Source organism: Crocuta crocuta, unplaced genomic scaffold (assembly GCF_008692635.1).
Source record: "Crocuta crocuta isolate KB4526 unplaced genomic scaffold, BGI_CrCroc_1.0 scaffold607, whole genome shotgun sequence".
NCBI lineage: Eukaryota > Metazoa > Chordata > Mammalia > Carnivora > Hyaenidae > Crocuta > Crocuta crocuta.
In genome coordinates, this window is record NW_027532428.1 from 446,956 (window position 1) to 466,171 (window position 19,216).

General features: G+C 42.6%; 2 long non-coding RNA genes across 2 annotated transcripts in view; one reads left to right on the forward strand and one right to left on the reverse strand.

The window, feature by feature from the left end:
- The window catches only part of LOC144244151 (uncharacterized), a 22,586-nt gene extending 11,267 nt beyond the window's left edge, over window positions 1-11,319 (forward strand). Inside the window, exons 2-3 of the long non-coding RNA XR_013338851.1 lie at window positions 8,636-8,746; window positions 11,135-11,319. This is a non-coding gene — a long non-coding RNA (uncharacterized LOC144244151). The remainder of the gene's footprint in view (window positions 1-8,635; window positions 8,747-11,134) is intronic.
- On the reverse strand, window positions 10,866-17,550 carry LOC144244150 (uncharacterized). Its single transcript, XR_013338850.1, has 3 exons — window positions 17,461-17,550; window positions 16,713-16,791; window positions 10,866-11,201 (listed from the first exon to the last, which is right to left on the reverse strand). It is a non-coding gene; the product is annotated as an uncharacterized LOC144244150 (long non-coding RNA).
- Between the last annotated feature and the right edge of the window lie 1,666 nt (window positions 17,551-19,216).

Genomic DNA, 19,216 nt, shown 5'->3' on the forward strand with positions numbered 1-19,216 from the left:
GTTTTCAAAGAAACAGCCCCTAGTTTCATTGGTTTGCTCTAGTGTTTTTTTTTTTTAAGTTTATATATCACTTATTTCTGCTTTAAACTGCATTATTTCCTTCCTTCTGCTGTCCTTAGGCTTGGAGTGTTCTTTTTCTCATTCCTTTAGTTGTAAGTTTGGATTGTTTGAGATCTTTCTTGCTTTTTAAGGTAGGATTGTATTGCTATATACTTCTGTCTTAGGACTGCTTTTGCCGCATTCCAAAGTTTTGTGCCAGTGTGTTTTCATTTTCATTTGTTTCAGGGTATTTTCTCATCGATCTGCTGATTGACCCATTCATTTAGTAGTACATTGTTCAACCTCCACTTATTTGTGGTCTTTCTTTTGCACGCACGCGCGTGTGTGTGGTTGACTTCAAGTTTCCTAGCTTTGTGGTCAGAAAAGATGCTTCGTCTGATCTCGTCTTTGTGTACTTCTTGAGGCCTGACTTTTGACCTAGAGTGTGATCGATTCTCGACAATGTCCCATGCTGGAGACCCGCTACAGTCGGTCCAGGGGTCCCTGAAGGATGGACAGTGTCAGTGAGAGAGAGAGTGAGAGAGCTCTGAGATTTTTTCTCATCACCAGTCAGGCATCTCTGTCCTGGCGGTTTTGGTGTCTATTTATAGCTCAAACGATGACATGACATCATAAAAAGGAATTTTTACAAAGGATAACTCTTTGTGATAAGATGCTTTGGAAAGTGTACAGAAGCAGGTTTTACAGTATTCTTGCAGATCTTACAACTAGGGAAATAACAGGGCATTCTTAGTGAAAAACAGGATGACATACATATTTATTCTAAGTTAATAACACTAAGGTTAGGTCATAGGTTACGTGTATAGATGGGCTGGGAGTCATTCTGTCTGGCTCACAAGAGGACGAATGTTTTTGAGCTGGTGAATAAGTTGATTGTGGAAACCTTTTTGACCTGATGCTGCATGTGTAAACACCATGGAGGCCCTAAATGTGTCAGCCTTTGTTTTTGGGTTATGTTTTAGCTACTCTTATCTATCCTCATCCCAGCCACCAGTGTGAGGGAGGGTATTTATGGAAAGTCCTTAAGGAAGGGACTGTCATAGATCACCAGTTAGAAAAGGTATAAGCATTAACTTAAGTTCTGCCCTTATCTGTTCCTTAACTCTAAATTAGGCTCTTTGTCTGGGGCCAGGCTCAGTTGTAACTCTTGTGTTCTTAACCCCCTTTATTATCTAAGTCTTGGTTCTGCAAGGCTCATAGGAAGAGCCTTTTGAGAATCATCTACAGTGTTTTCATCTAAAATCTCATTTGAATAGGCAGGAATATGCTTTTCCTTATGAGGTATCTGTGTGGGGAATATTGGTCTGCTTTGGAATATTGTGAGGCCTGATCAATACCAGCAGCCTCATTTCCAACATGAGCCAGTAGTAGCAGAAGGAGATTCCAGTTTCTCTTCTTATGGCAGGAGCTGTGCAAACGCTGCCATTTCCTCGCTGTGACTGCCACCCAGCGAGGCTGGTGAGGCTCCCAACAGTCCTGTGTGCACCAGAAAAGAATGTGTATTCTGCTATTTTAGTATGGAGTGTTCTGAATATATCTGTTAAGTCCCTATGGTCCAGTGTGTCATTCAAAGGCATTGTTCCCTTGTTTTCTGTTTACAGCATCTGTCCATTGATTAGAGTAGGATTTTAAACTCCTCTATTCTCATTATATTATTATAAATGAGTTCCTTTAAGTTTGTTGTTAATTGTTTTATATATTTGGTTCTTGCATATTGGGTACATAAAAGTTTACATTTGTTCGATCTTATTGTTTGTCCCCTTTATTATGAGATAGTGTCTGTCTTCATCTCTTGTTACAGTTTTAAGTTTTAGTTGACATACAGCACATTCTCAGTTTCAGGAGTAGAATTCAGTGGTTCATCACTTACATAAAACACCCAGCGCTCATCATAACAAGTGCCCTCCTTAATATCCATCCTGCATCTAGCCCATCCCCACCCATCTCCCTCCATCCAAGCTCAATTTGTTCTCTATCATTGAGAGTCTCTTGTTGTTTGTTTCCCATTCTTCTGTCCCCCCCCCATCATGTTTTCATCTTTGTTGCTTCTCAAATTCTACATGAGTGAAANATTGGGTACATAAAAGTTTACATTTGTTCGATCTTATTGTTTGTCCCCTTTATTATGAGATAGTGTCTGTCTTCATCTCTTGTTACAGTTTTAAGTTTTAGTTGACATACAGCACATTCTCAGTTTCAGGAGTAGAATTCAGTGGTTCATCACTTACATAAAACACCCAGCGCTCATCATAACAAGTGCCCTCCTTAATATCCATCCTGCATCTAGCCCATCCCCACCCATCTCCCTCCATCCAAGCTCAATTTGTTCTCTATCATTGAGAGTCTCTTGTTGTTTGTTTCCCATTCTTCTGTCCCCCCCCCATCATGTTTTCATCTTTGTTGCTTCTCAAATTCTACATGAGTGAAATCATATACTTGGCTTTCTCTGGTTGACATATTTTGCTTAGCATAATACATTCTAGCTGCATCCACATCATTGCAAATGGCAAGATTCATTCATTTTGACAGCTGAGTAATATTCCATTGTACGTGTGTGTGTGTGTGTGTGTGTGTGTGTGAACGTATGCCACAACTTTTTTTTAAAATTTTTTTAAAAGTGTTTTTTATTTATTTCTAGGAGAGAGAGAGAGAGACAGCGTGAGCAGGGGAGGATCAGAGAGAGAGGGAGTCACAGATTGAAACAGGCTCCAGGCTCTGAGCTGGCAGTCAGCACAGAGCCCAACACGGGGCTCGAACCCACGAACCGCGAGATCATGACCTAAGCAAAAGTTGGACGCTTAACCGACTAAGCCACCCAGGCGCCCCCGCCACAACTTCTTTATACCTTCATCAGTTGATGGATATTTGGGCTTTCTCCATAGTTTGGCTCTTGTTGGTAATGCTGCTACAAACATTGGGAGCATGCAGTTTCACAATTAGGTATTTACACACAGGGTACAAAAAAAACAGCCTTGTTTAAAGTCTATTTGGTCTGATATAAGTATTACTAGTGGCTTTTGTTTGACATTATTGGCATGATAAATATTTCCTTATTCCTTCACTTTAAATCTGCATGTGACTTTAGGTCCAAAATAAGGCTTTGTGGAAAGCGTCTAGATAGATCTTGTTTTTTGTTTTTTGTTATTTCTGTTGTTGTTTTGATCTGTCTGTCCATTCTGACTCCCTGCCTGATATCTTTTGATGGGAGCATTTAGTCCATTTACATTCAGTGTAATTATTGATAGATATATATTTAGCTCCAATTTATTAGTTGTTTTCCATTGTTTCTTCATGTTTTCTCTGATCCTTTTTTGTCCTTAACACTTTGGAACTTTCTTTTCCACTCAGAGTCCCACTTAAATACTTTTTTCTTATGAATGTTATTACATTTATTTATTTAATATTTCTTTATTTTTCTAATTTAAGCCCAAGTTAGTCACCTTATAGTGGAATACATTTCCAGGAGTAGAATTTAATGATCCATCAATTACATAAAATACCCAGTGTTTGTCCCAAGTGCCCTAATGCTCATGACCCATTTAGCCTATCCCTCTATTCAGTAACCCTCCAAGAAACTTAAGTTTATTGTTTGTTTTAAGAGCCTCTTATAGTTTAACTCCCTCTCTGTTTGTATCTTATTTTTGCTTCCCTTCTACTATGTTCATCTGTTTTATTTCTTAAATTCCACAGATGAGAGAAATCATAGGATATGTGTCTTTGACGTCTTTTGCTTAACATAATACAATGTAGTTCCATCCACGTTGTTGCAAATAGCAAGACTTCATTCTTTTTGACTGCTGAGTGATATTCCATTGTATACATATACCACATCTTCTTTTTCCATTCATTAGTCGCTGGTCATTTGGGTTCTCTGCATACTTTAGCTATTGTTGATAATGCTGCTATAAAACAGAGTGCATGTGCCCCTTTGGCTCAGCATTTGTGTGTCCCTTGGATAAATACTTAGTGGTGCAATTGCTCTGTCATAATGTAGCTCTATTTTATGTTTTCTGACGAATCTCCATGCTATTTTCAAGAGTGGTTATACCGGTTTGCAATCCCACCAGCACTGCAGAAGAGTTCCCTTTCTCCACATCTTTGCCAACATGTGTCATTTCCTGAGTTGTTAATTTTACCCATTCTAAGAGGTGTGAGGGGATATCTCCTTGTGGTTCTGATTAGTATGTCAGTGATGATGAGTGAGGTTGAGTATCTTTTCATTCTCAGCAAAATGGATGTCATCTTTGTTAAAGTGTGTATGCATGTCTTTTACCCATTTCTTCACTGGATTATTTGGCTTTTGAGTGTTGAGTTTGGTAAGTTCTTTATAGGTTTTGTATACTAACCCTTTATATGATATGTCACTTGCAAACATCTTCTCCCATTCCATCAGATGTCTCTTAGTTTTACTGATTGTGTCCTCTGCTGTGCAGAAGCTTTTTATCTTGATGAGGTCCCAATGTTCATTCTTATTTTTGTTTCCCTTGCTTCTGGAGACATGTCAAGTAAGAAGTTGCCATGGCCAGGATCAAAGAGGTTGTTGCCTCTATTCTTCCCAAGGATTTTGATGGTTTCCTGTCTTACATTTAAATCCTTCATCCAATTTGAGTTTATTTTTGTGTATGGTGTAAGAACGTGGTTCAGGTTCATCCTTCTTCCTGCTGTCCAGTTTTCCCAGTACCATTTGCTGAAGAGACTCTTTTCTCCATTGGATATTCTTTCCTGCTTTGTCAAAGATTAGTTGGCCATATGTTAGAGGTCCATTTCTTGGTTCCCCATTCCATTCCACTGATCGATGTGTCTGTTTTTGTGCCCATATCATACTGTGTTGATGATTACAGTCTTGCAACACACCACAGAGTCCAGAATTGTGTTGTCTCCAGCTTTGCTTTTCATTTTCAACATTACTTTGGCTATTCAGGGCCTTTTTGATCCATACAAATTTTAGGCTTGTTTGCTCTAGATCTGTGAAGAATTCTGGTGTCATTTTGATAGGGATTGCATTAAATGTGTGGATTGCTTTGGGTAGTGTTGCCATTTTAACAATATTTGTTCTTCTAATCCATGAGTATGGAATGTTTTCCCCATTTCTTTGTGCCTTCTTCAATTTTTTTTGATAGATTTTTCTGTTGTTTTCAGTGTATTGATCTTTTACCTCTTTGGTCAGGTTTATCCCTAGGCATTTTATGGTATTCAGAGCAATTGTATATGAGATCAATTCCTTGATTTCTCTTTCTGCTGCTTCATTACCGATGTCTAGAAATGCAATCAGCTCCTGTATATGTAGTTTATATCCTGAGCCTTCCCTCAATTCCTGTATCATTCCTAGCAGTTTTTGGGTGAAGTCTTTTGGATTCTCCACAGAGCGTATCATGTCTGGGAAGAGTTAAAGTTTGACTTCCTCCTTGCAGTTTTGGACGCCTTGTATTTCTTTTTGTTGTCTTATTGCTGAGGCTACAGCTTCCAACAGTATGTTGAATAATAGTGGTGAGAGTGGACATCCTGGTCATGTTCCTGACCTTAGGGAGAAAGCTCTGTTTTCCCCATTTAAGATGGTATTAGCTAAGGGACTTTTGTATATAGATGTTACAATGTTGAGGCAAGATCCTTGTATCCCTCCTTTTTTGAGGGTAAGTGTTTCTTTTAATTTTTTAATATTTATTCATTTTTGAGAGAGAGATAGAGTGCAAGTGGGGGACGGGCAGAGAGAGGGAGACACAGAATCCAAAGGAAACTCCAGGCTCTGAGCTGTCAGCACAGCTGACACCCCACGTGGGTTCAAACCCACCAGCAGTGAGATCATGACCTGAGCCGAAGTCAGATGCTCAACCGACTGAGCCATCCAGGCACCCCTGTTTGTTTTTTTTCTTTTTAATCAAGAAATGATGCTATATTTTGTCAAATGCTTTTTATGCATCAGTTTAGAGAATTGTAGTTCTTATTCTTTCTTTTATTAATGTGATGTATCACATCAGCTGATTTGCAGATATTGAATCAGCACTGCATCGCAGGAATAAATCCCACTTCATTGTGGTGACTAATTCTTTTTATGTATTGTTGGATCTGGTTTGCTAATTTTTGTTGAGAATTTTTGCATCCAGGTTTATCAGGGAAATTGGTCTGTGGCTCTCCATTTTAGTGGGGTTATTGTCCAGTTTGGACCCAAGGCAATGATGATCTCGTAAGATGCGTTTGGAAGTGTTCCTTCCATTTCTCTGGCCATGACCTTATCTTGTTCTTTCATTTGGGATACATTGCTCTGTCTTGGCATTTTGTCTGAGTATCTGCCTTCTGTGTGTGACAAAAGGTCATTATGTTACCTGCCTGTGAAATTAATGGCTTTATGAAGAGGAGGTCATCTAGTATCCAGGGCCTGACACTTCAAGGAGTGTCTCTGGGGTGTGTTGCATGCAGTTTTGTGTTCTGGCTACACTATCCTTCGGGCAAGTTGTCTGCAGAGGCTGCCCTTGCTTGATATGGACAGTGGGTCCTTGGTCAGAATGTGGTGAGTTTTAACTAGGTGTGCTCCGATCGGCTTGTTAAATGAGACTTGAAACAACTGCCACTAGAATTGAGCCCCTGCAGAACTGTCTGGTCAAGAAAGGTGGTGTGGTCAGGGCTTCTGCTGGTCTTCTGGGGAAGGGGCCCGCTCCACTGGGATTGAGCCAAGCTCAACCTAGAAAGGCAGTCTCACCAGAGCGCAGGGGGGTACAAAGCAGCCAGTGTGGGAATTGCATTGTTTCCAGCAGGTGGCTCAGTGTTTATCCTGGGGGGCAGAGGAGGGAAATGGCACCACCCAGCTCCTTTGTCCCTAGAGAGGCATCTTTGTTAACCCTTTCTCTCAGGGGTGCGCTCCAAGAAGAGTGTATAATCTCCCCACTGTGTGTACCAGGTGGTGTACAGATCACTGTTTCTATGCCATCTGCCTGCAAGTAGTTTGCCTGCCTTCTCTCCAGGAGTGGGTCAGTGCTCTCAGGGCTGTATCCCAGCCGAGCCTGCTAACCTTTAAAACTCCACATTCTTGGGGTGCCCACGTGGTTTGGCTAAGTGTCTGACTCTTGATACTGGCTCAGATCATAACCTCGTTGTCATGGGATTCTCTCTCTCTCCCTCCCTCACTGACCCTTCCTTGCATGTGCTCTCTTTCAGTCTCTCTCAAAATACAAAAACTTAAAAAAGATAAAAAGTTAAAAGTTAATAAAATAGTGGCATGAAATGCCTTATTTAGGCAAGACTGCCTCCTTGAGGGGAAGGGGAGGGGTCTATCAGTAAAATTTCTAGCATTTACTAGGAAATTCTTTGCTGACTAGTTAAAGGTTACATTCCCGTAGGAATGAAACTAGGTTTGGTGACATGGGGCCTTAACAGAAGTAACTCCATGATGGGCCTGTTACTTTTCTTATTTCCAAATCCTAATTTTTACACATCCATTTTTTGTTAAAAATATAGCCCTAAATAACATTTTATCCATCTACTGCCTGCCTGATTTTCCTATCCTGTGAAACTATCATCATCTACTAATCATAGATGAAGATCAACTCTGTGGTTCTAAGATCTCTATGGGTCTAAGTTACTTTGATCTGCTACTAAGATCTTTTGAGTCTAAAATTACTGCTGGCCATTTGAAGCCTTTGACCTAGGGATCCCCAGCCAGGCTGCTGAGCCCTCACTTAGGCACAGAATCACCCTTTCCAAGTCACTTCTTCCTAGAAGATTATCTTGCCTCCTTGTACTTCTGGGCCTTAGCCTTTGGTAGTCACATGCTGCGATGGATATCCATTCATGCAAGCTGTCAACATGGCCCAAATAAAGTTGCTTGCCTGTGACTGTCGCTTCATGGTCATATCTTTTTCCTTCTGAAAACCCTTGAACTCACTATCATTCTTCTAATCTTTGAATATCTTTTTGAATTGGAAACGTTTGAATCTCTTGTATTTCTGCAAAAAATATATACGAAAATATTAAAGCAAGGATTCTTTAGAATAAGTGAGCCAGCCTCAGTGATCCATCTGGCCATTTCTACATTTTAAAAAAAATGTTCAGGCATGATGTGAAGTTTATCCTGTAAAATCTGAGTATGGTTCATTATCTAGGATAATCACCTTTATGGAAATCCATTTGATGACATACTCACTTAACATCAGAAAACCGCTTAACCATGTAATACACATGTGTTATTATCTTTATTTTAAAGAAAAAATAGATGTTTCTATGAATTATATATCATTGTGTATTATTTTCTGTAACATTAACGCTGTTACTTAAATAAAACAATAGTATGAACACTAAGAATAGGTAAATGTCTATCACTAGTAACTAATACTAGGACTATTTAATATTATGTGTTGAAAAAATAAAACCATGATTAGTAATAATCTTTCCATTCATAATAGGTTTCTAGTTACCAAAAAAATTGAAAAGATAGTACTGAGTCTCCACATACGTCTGACTGTTTTCTGGTTATTGATATCAGTTGGTACATTATCCCAGTCAATATCCAGAAGAGACATGGCATTATTAACTAAAGTTTATATTTTGACTCCGATTTCTTAGGTTTTCACCTCTTCTATTCCAGACCCCTCCCTGCTGGCACATTATCATCAGTCATCCTATCTCCTTGGACTCCACTTGGCCATGGCGATTTTTAGATTTTCCATATTTTTCATGACCTGCAAAGTTTTGAGAGGTACTTTCATAGAATGATCCTTGATTGGGATATGACTTATGTTTTCAAATGACTATACTGGGGTTATGTGTTTTGGAGCAGAAGATCCAGAGGAAAAATGCCATCCATAATTATCATTTCACATAAAAGATGTGTACTCTGAAGAATGGGGTATTTTGTGGTTCCATACAAATATAAGGATGATTCTATTTGTGTGAAAAATGCAGGTGGTATGTTGATGGAGATCACATTAATTTTATCAATTGCTTTGGGGAGTATCGACATTTTCACAATATTTGTGCTTCCAATCCATGAGCATGGAATATCCTTCCATTTCTGTGTCATCTTGAATTTCTTTCATGAGTGTTTTAAAGAGTATAGGTTGCTAAGCACTTTGGTTAGATTTGTTCACAGGTATCTTACTATTTGGTGTGCAATTATATATGGGACTCTTGTTAATTTCTCTTTCTATTGATTCATTATTGTCTAGAAATACAACATCATTCTGTACAATGATTTTGTATCCTGTGACATTGCTGAATTCATTTATCAGTTCTAGCAGTTATTGGGTGGAATCTTTAGGATTTCCTATGTATAGTGCATGTAATCTGCAAAGGGCAAAAGTTTTATTTTTTCCTGATTTGGATTCCTTTTATTATTTTTTTTTTGTGATTGCTGTGGTTTGGACTTCCAGCACTATGTTTAATAGAAGTGGTGAGAGTAACATCATACTCTTGTTCCTGACCTTAGAGGAAAAGCTCTCAGATTTCCCCCATTAAGTATGATGTTAACTATGGGGTTTTCATAAATGACCTTTTTTTGTTGTGTATGTTCCCTTTAAACCTACATTTTTGGCTTTTTTAAAATCATAAATGAATGTTGTTCTTTATCAATTTTTTTCTGTCTGCATTGAAATGGTGATATGGTTCTTTCCTCGTAATGTTTATTCATTTAAAAAATTTTTTTTTAATATTTTATTTCTAGGAGAGAGAGAGAGAGAGACAGCGTAAGCAGGGGAGGGTCAGCGAGAGAGGGAGTTACAGACTGAAACAGGCTCCAGGCTCTGAGCTGGCAGTCAGCACAGAGCTCGACGCGGGGCTCGAACCCACGAACCACGAGATCATGACCTAAGCGAAAGTCGGACGCTTAACCGACTAAGCCACCCAGGCGCCCCGTGTTTATTCATTTTTGAGAGAGACAGAGTGTGAGCAAGGGAGGAGCAGAGAGAGAGGGAGACACAGAATTTAAAGCAGGCTCTTGGCTCTGAGCTGTCAGCACAGAGCCTGACGCGGGGCTTGAACTCACGAACCACGAGATCATGACCTGAGCTGAAGTCTGCCCTGTCTCACTGGCATCTTGTTTTTGTTAATTTGTAGCTCTTTCTGGGAGTGGGTACAGTGCCCTGACCACCTTTCTATCTTCAACGTCTTACAACAGAGCCACTACATTACAACCACTCGAGAAAGCGTTTGCTGAAGGACTGCCTGAGAGGCCAGAAGGAAATGCATGTGCTTTTCTCTGTCTAGCGCTTTCATCTCCATTTCTAAGAGATTTTCAATTCTGCATGTGATTCTTGAGTACATCAAGTATCAAGTTGAAACTCTTTAAGTCAACACCATTAACAAAATAGCCTGAGGGCAACAAGCAAACCAGCCTTTCTACACATTTCTCTTTGTTGCCTTCACTATGAATGAACTCAGTCTTGTTAAAGTATATTGGATCCAAGAAGCTGAGAATTTTCCATCTGAAATCTGTTTCCTGGAGATAAACCCAGGCAGTGTGACAGTATATATCAGGTTATACTTCAGGAGATATGGCTGCTCTGAGATTGGCCTTTTCCTCCACCAGCATATGTGAAGGTCGAGGCAGGGTGGCACTCCTGACCCCTAGCGATGTCTGGGCATGAGCTGCAGTGTTGGTGAAGCCACATCCTGGAAGGTCACCTTTCAGGATGATGGCCTGTGTCAGTACAACTTTTGGACTGAAAATCAGGGCTCCCCATGGAGGTGTAAGTCTAGAGGAGGTGTAAGACTACCCTGCTTCATCCTAATGGGTACAGTTGGTCACACATGGTTTGTCACATTGCTGTAATGAGCCCTCACCATCTGAAACAAAAGACCAGCTCTGCAAAGGCACAAAGTGCAATGTTATTTGATGACTTTATAATGAAGGAGAAGAGGCAGATGACTAGAAAGACAGCCCTGAAAGCAGAGATGTGGCAGGACAGAGGTAGAATTTTTTGTAACTTAAATGGGGTGTTCGCTTCATTTCTCTGATGTTGTCAGTTTGTGCATTTATGGGAGAGGTGGGGCAAGGCATATTTGCATAGGCCTTCGAGAGAGCTGGGATGTAAAAAGGCAGAATTTCTGTACCTTGATCTTGACTGTGTATATATCATTCCCATCTTAGGAAGCTGAAAAAGACACACTGAACTGGAGGCAAGGAAGAATCAGCTGCAGGCACAATTGGAACATGGCTACGGAAGAAATAAACAAGTACAATTGAGTTCAGCTACCAATGACCAGCAGCTCATGAAACCTCTGTTCATTTTTTGTTTTTAACCGTTTTACAATGTTTAGGCTCTACATAGTAGTTTAAACGAAAATTCAGAGGACATATGCATAGAGTATTAACAGATAAAAGAAGGCACTTTTAGAATGAACAAAACGAATCAGATTCTTTTTTTAAATTTTATTTTTTCTGAGAGACAGCATAAGCAGGGGAGGGTCAGAGAGAGAGGGAGATACAGAATCCGAAACAGGCTCCAGGCTCTGAGCTGTCAGCACAGAGCCCGGCGCGGAGCTCGAACCCATAAACCATGATATCATGATCTGAGCCGAAGGCAGACACTTAACCGACTGAGCCACCCAGGTGCCCCTAGAGTTTTGTGATCAGAGACAATTGTCACATGATGAATTACGGAAAGATTGACAAGGGGAAGGAATTTTATGAACTCTGAACCCTACGAGCATGGAGTAATGAGTATGTAAAAGACAGAATAATAGCTCTGAGCTACTGTACATTTATAACGTGAAAAACATTTCATGTGTAATAATAAATTGTATCAGGGGACAGATATGAGGTTGATGGGAACATGGGCAGATTATTTAAAATCATACCCAATATTGGGGCTTCTCTGATGAGAGCAGTTGTAACTCACAGGCAACAAGCTGAACAAACACGAAACACAGCTCACCTTCAGACCCCAGGTAACCTGAGTTCTGCCTGACATAATGAACCCTTTGCACCTCATGAGGGTGAGTGTAGTGGCCCTCGTGATCCCTAAACACAGGCTGCTCATTGTTGACTTTTTCAGATCGCAGTTCGTGAGAAGAATGCTCGGCACAACTGGGTAAGGTTTTTCTTCTCCCACCTCTTCCTTTGGCCCCCAGTCTGGCACGACCGAAGGCAGATGTGTTTCTCTCCCCCAGATCAAGACTCGGATCTGGGAGAGGGAGATGGCAGAGCAGAGCAGGGAGGTCGCCTACCTGAAACACAGGTGTGGTAGTTTCACTTGCCTCTTTATGGGTGGTTTGGGGATGACACCCGCGCTGTTTGTTATCTAGTACACTACGTGGTGTTGCAACTCTTATGGAAGTCCGTTCTTTCTCTGTATCCAAGACTGGACAGGATGAAAGAAAAGAGGTTTCCTGAGGGACACACGAAGCAGAAACCAGTGCCTGGAAGGCCAGAGACGCCGGCCCCCTGAGGAGAGGTAAGGAGCACGTGGTGACGTGCAGCAGCCTGATTTCTGCTGCGCAGCCTGTCTTGTGGGTGATCATCATGTGGCCTAGAAAGAACCACAAGCACTAAGGGTGACAGGAGGGTGCTCTCCTCTGCTCCCCCAGGCGGCCGGGCACCTGTCCCTGTGGGTCGCGGAGCTCACGCCCCTCCCCTGACTGCGGAGCCTCCCAGCCCCTCCGCATCCCCCCACCTGAGGAGATGAGCCTGGAGGGGGTGACGGGACAGGGGCCTCATCCTCCTTTCCCCCCGACTCAATGTGAAGACTTTAGTTCACTTGAGAAGGTCATTTATTTACTATTTTTAATGTTTTGTTTTATTTTCTTGTGAGCCGTAGCCCTCCCTTCCTAAATTCAAGTTCCATATAGCTTAGTCCTCTGATGTGACCAGTGCAACTCTGTAGCTTCGCTGCTAAATTCCTAGTGTTTTCCTTTACTGATTAGTGTAATATTAATCTAAATATATTTCTATGCAGAAATAGTTGTATAATAACTGTTCACATGTGGAAGGCAGCTTATTGATAAGTGGAAAGATTGGACAATCCACCTGAAGAAACATACCCGTCTTCAGGATTCATTGCTGATATATACCAAATCAGCATTCTTAGTTTTATTCTTTTTTTAAGTTTATTTTCAGACAGAGTGAGTATGTCTGGGAGGGATGGAGAGAGAATCCCAAGCAGGCTCCACACTGTCAGTGAGAAGCCCAGTGGTGGGTTCGAACTCACAAGCCATGAGATCATGATCTGAGCCGAAATCAAGAGATGGATCCGTAACTGACTGAACCACACAGGCATCCTCATATTCATTTTTTTTAAATGTTTTATTTCTAGGAGAGAGAGAGAGACAGCATGAGCAGGGGAGGGTCAGAGAGAGAGGGAGTCACAGACTGAAACAGGCTCCAGGCTCTGAGCTGGCAGTCAGCACAGAGCCCGACGTGGGGCTCGAACCCACGAACCGCGAGATCATGACCTAAGCGAAGGTCGGACGCTTAACCGACTAAGCCACCCAGGCGCCCCCCTCATATTCATTCTTAATCTGTAATGAAATAGTGATGTCCCGTGATGTACACTGAGAAACTTCTCTTTTACTAATGAATTCTAAATTGCTAGTTGAGTCTGACCTGTCCAGATTTATTTGATTATGAAAAACATGAACCAGCGCACCATGGGGTCTGCATTACAGTGAGGAAATGGTTCTCCCCCTGACCCGTGGGGGTCACCTGAGGCACATGGATACCCTCTGCCTCTGAGCAGGGACCTGAGTGTAGAGAAAATTACAAGATTTGTGAAGAATGAGATGAGCTGTTGTTTTAATTCCGCAAAGTCCACTAAAATCAGAAAAAACCTCGATCCCTTCCAGGGCCTTTAGCAGATCCAGAAACTGGTGTGACCTCTGTGAGTGACAGCAGCTCTGACTCCACCAAGAATGCGGACAGGACAAGGTAAATGCTGAGGCCATTCTCAGTGGTAACTCTTTCGGGAAACCCTCCTCCTTCTATACAGCATGCTCTCCGGACTTTGTCTGGTTTTGTGTGTTGTGTGATATGTCTGCTTGTTTTGTTTTCCAAGGGCACACTACTAGCCCAGGAGCCCGCAGGCTTCTCTGTTTTCAGCCTGTCATCTTTTTGTAGTAAGTTTAGGAGACCAAAGTGCTTAGAGGCTGAGAACCTTAAGACTTTTACATGTATTTCTGGAAATAATGAGGAGGAAACAACGAGAGGAGGATGACCCCACACTCCAAACAGAAGTCTCCTGGCCTGGGTGACCCCTTCCAGGCCTCAATTCTGTGGGAACACTGTGGCTGCTGTGTCTTCCTTTCTTGATTCTGGCTAGGAGCTGGGAGATTAACCTGTTAGAAAGTCTGCCATGTTGGTGAACATTTACTTCACTGTCTCCTTCAATTGTGTTTATATGGGCCGTTTCTGGTTGTGTCCCCAGTCACTGTCGAGCTGATGCAGTCCCATGACACATCCCAGGAGTTTTATGCCAGAAAGCAAAGCACATTTGCATTAAATCTGCTATGTAATTTTCTGCCTCTTTTTTCTGTTGGACATAATGACTCTGTCCTGTAGTCTGCTTAAAATCGGAAGTCCCCATGAATGAAGATGAGCACATCTGAGCTTTGTAGACATTCACAAGTAACTTCTTCCTCACAGCTTTCCCCTGCAAGATTCCAGGCAGCCTCCACTCCCCAGAGGTCCCCGAGGCCGTTGACAGCACTTAAGAGGGAAGACCCCTTTCTCAGGGAGAGGAGCAGAGGGGTCACAGTGAGGGGCTGGCTGGAGAACTTTCCTCAGGAGTGGCTGTGATTCCAGGAGCAGAAGAGGAGCGGTTCGTTCACACTCATTTTTTTCTGTGTGTGTGTTCTTCATATACCAAACACAGAGCATCTGCAGGCGCCGCTGAGGAGGGATGCAGGGTGAACCTGGACATGGAAGTCTGTCCGTCTGGAGAACGCTACTTCATCAGTCTGTAATTACCTCTGTGAATCCTCTAGGACAGGACCCTTGCCATCTGACTTTTGCAAACATGGGCAGTGATGTGTGGTGACAGGAGTTTCACCTCTTGCATCTACTGCTCCAAGCAGCAGGTGGTACCCAGTGGCAAGGACAGAGTATTCAGGTACTGATGATACTCTCCTGGATCCTGGTGGCAGAGAAGGTGGCAGGTGCTGACACGTTCTTCTCTGGGCTTCAGCTGCTTTTGGTGGTGTTCTCTTGTCTGGCAGATGTACGTAGCTGTCACTTCTGTCCTGCAGGGCAGTGTGACTCTATGGGGACCTCCTCCATTAACTGGAACATTCTGCATGCCCTACCCTGGAGGCCTGCTGATGGGCTTCTGGGCACATCCACCTCCTGAACCTTGGTGGCCCTGAAGACCACCCTGAACCCCTTGATCTACAACACTTGGTAAGATGATCTGGGCAGTAGGAGTTGACCTGCAAAGCACCCTCCTCTTATTTTTGTTGGTGTTGGGTCTTTGACCAAAGCGCAGAGGTGGTACCACAGACCATTGCTCTGCAAGGGAAATGTGTCTGCTGCCATTACCACATTCCTCAGGTCTCTCATGATCGACAGATCATCTTTGTCTTGGTTGGTACAGGCATCTCTTGTGGAGAAGGAATGGGGGTGTTTGCAGAGAAGCAGACATAGCAGTTCAGCAGAACTGCCTGTGCACCGTCCATGTGCTGAGCACTGTGAGGCACAGCCTAACGTCTGTCCATCTAGTTGTGCCCCCAGCCGTCCATACTCATCCGATGAGTGATGTATTCATATATCTGAATCAGGGCTTTTAGGGGTCCTCATCAAGTTATAAGGGATGGTTCTTCACATCCTTCCTGGGCATCACCTGAGGCATGTGGGATACCCTCTGCATGTGATTTGGGATGAGACTGGGGCCAAGAGTTTAAGTTGTCTGAGGAATGAGAAGAAGATTTTTTTGCTTTAGAGCCTTCAAACAGTCTACTCAAATCAGAATAAACCTCTATGCCTTCTAGGGCCTTTAGCAGATCCAGAAGAAGGTGTCACCCCCGACAGTGCCATGAATACTGACTATACCCAAACTGCTGAGGAGCACAAGGTAAATGCTGTGGCCATTTTCAGTTGTAAGTCCTTCCTGACACCCACATTGCTCTGTACAGCGCACTCTCCTTCCCTTGTCTCTGGCTTGTGTGTTGTATGCTATGTCTGCTGTTTTTTTTTTTTTCTTCCAAATGCAAAACCTTTACCCCCCGAGGCTACGGATTTCCCTGTTTTCCACCTGGCATCTCTTTGTGGTAAGTTTAGAAGCTAACTGTGCTAAGGGTGAGGACCTTAGGGTCTTCCCACTGTGTTCCTAGGATAAATCAGGGAGGACGACACCACACTACCCTTGGAAGCCCCCCGGCTCGCCTTATTCCTTCGGGGCCTCCTCAGTGTGGAATCGTTGCTCTTGCGGTTTCTTCCTTTCCTATTTCTATCAAGGGTTTTAACGTATTCAGAAAAATGTGTGGATCTCCTTACAATTTGAAAATGTAAACTGCCTTCACTCCAACCTATATTTTTATATGCATCATTTTTACAGTGGTCTTAAATGAAGGAAATTTCAAACCCTCAACATGCCATCTTTTTTTGGTAAACATGCTGTCCAGAATCCCCTTAGGTGTGCCCTGGGTATAAATATCCTGAACTTTACGAGGTGACATATTTATCGTAGAAAACATGCACCAAAACTTACATTATGAAGAGAAAAAAAATCCAAAATTACCTGCGTGGCAAGTCCCCACTGTGTCCTTCACTTGTGTTCCCATGATCAAGTTCTGCTGTGTCCTTTATCATGGGCAGAGCTAAAACATGGATATTTAGACCAGAAATCAAGGTCCATTTGTGTTTTGTTATCTGGAATTTCAGCCCAGTTTTCCAGAGGACAGATTACCCTATAAATTGTACTGTACTCAGCCCGAGAAGTACCTCTGCATGAAAATGCATTGGCTGAACACAACTAACATGTATAGGTATAGTGAAATCTCAGTGCACAATGCAGCGTTCATCTCTGAGATGTCAGTGTTGCCAAAGTGCACCTAGATAATCTAAAAAGATTGTGTCCCGGGGTGTTCTGAAGGTTCTAGATATTTGTTGGGGGGGAAACGCCCAGAGACATGGGAAATTTAACTTGGTCTTATGGAAATGCTTGTCTGCCCAAGTTCATATCCCTCAGTGAGACAAGATCTAGATCAGCTGAGTGCTTTCATTGGCCTTCCGCCTGAGGTAACCTACAATTCAGGATTGGCCAGAAGCCACCCCTGATGGACCCCTTTCCATCTCCTCAAACTTCTCTCACAATATCCCTAGTCTTTGCCCATGTTCCTGCTGTCTCAGCCGTCATACCAGTTCTCAGTGAGACCTACTCAGAGCCTCAGCTGTGAAATAGGGGTAATATCTGTATCAAGAACATTATTAAAGAATACATTAAATACATAAAACATCTGCAAAATGTCTGGGAAGTATTCACTCACCTTCTCACAGTTTCAATGAAGATATCTCCACACAATGATCATCAAAAAAAGACATTCGTGGAAATTCATTCAACGAAGACTGTTAACACCTCAGTCNCGTGGCAGTGACTTTCAGAGAAGAAAGGAAGGGAAGGGAAGAAAGTGGACTTTTCTCTACTGGCTTAACTTTCGTAGCTGTGTGAACAAAAGGGGATTCTTGTCTCTGATGGTGGCAAAGAGGGCTGGCAAAAAGACAGAGTGACATTCTCAGCTCAAGTACCGAGAGGATATCTAACTTGCTCCTGAATGCCTAACACAGGAAGCCCGTGCTTTGTGTCATANCCCCATGTTTTCAACTACATAACATTCACATCCAAGTCCATAAGCCAGAGAGAGATCCAAAGGCTAGCAGAACAAACTCCACAACTTAATAGAGAGAAGCTGCACCTGAACGGTTAGGAAGGTCAGAAAGGAAGACAGCTGCCTGCAGAGAAGGCAGAGAAAATGAGCCCTGACCCCAGGGAGCTCAAACAGGGAAGACTAATCCCCGTAACATTTGGCTTTCAAAACCAGAAGGGCCGAATTCCTTGAGTTTGGATCCTGGAGCTTAGGAGGTCAGCTGACTCAGCACAGGGTGATCCAGGAGGGTGAGTGATAGCCAGGACGCTGCCTGTGTGGAGAGGTAATGTAAACATGGCAGTTTACACTATGCCAGAGGCCACAGGAGACAGATGCGTTCATGCTGATTTCTGACTGGTTGGGTGACTTCTCCAACAATGAGGGAGCTCACAGTCACCACTTTTCTACCCCACTCCCCAGAATAAGCACAGAAGCACCTACCAGGGGATTGGGCTGCACCGACCCTTGCTACCTAACCCACTAGCACTGCGGCTGTCCCAAGAGCTCTCTGGGGGACTCACCCAATCGAAGCCTGCTGGCCTCAGCGCTGGACTCTGAGCAAATTTTGTTAAAACCACATAGACACCCCATCCAGCTTGCTGCATGCAAAGGTGCCACAGCACATTATGCGCATCTGCACCACACCCAGCTGCGCACTGCCGGCCACCTTCCTACGTCTCACCCAGCCACATGTCCCCAGCCACCGATGCACTCTGTGCATAGCCTCGAACTCTTGGATGCTCTGGTGCACAGCTCCAACCAACAAAGAACAGCTACAGACTTGTCAATGGAATCTTGGCAAGCCAGAAGCGAGTGACATGACCTATTCAAAGTGCTGAATGGAAAATTCGTCAACCAAGAATACTCTATGCAGCAAGGCTATCGTTCAGAATAGGAGCAGATATAGCTTCCAAAAAAAACTAAAGGAGTTTGTACCACTAAATCAGTCCAGTAAGAAATATTAAGAGGGACTCTTTGAGTGGAAAAAAGAGACCAAAAGTGGCAAAAGAGAGGTAGAAAACTCAAGGCCAGTAAAAATATTTCTGTAAAAATTCAGTCAAGAAATTGACAAAAATGGATATAAAATATAACATGTACCAAAACATGAGGAGGAGAAAATAAGGGGTTCAAAGGTAAATAACCATCATTTAATAAAAAGTTCTAAAAGCAATGAATTATATAAAAGCCTAATGGTGACCATATATCAAAAATCACAAATATGCAAAAATAAGGAGAAATAAATCAAAACACATCACTAAAAAAATCAGAGTAGGATGGACCTTGAACCCAAACACTAAGCCTGGCGGGCACATTCTAACCTAGCCCAAAGAGAATGCTGACTTTGAAACGCAAAGACTAAGCCAAAGGGGTATCCTCC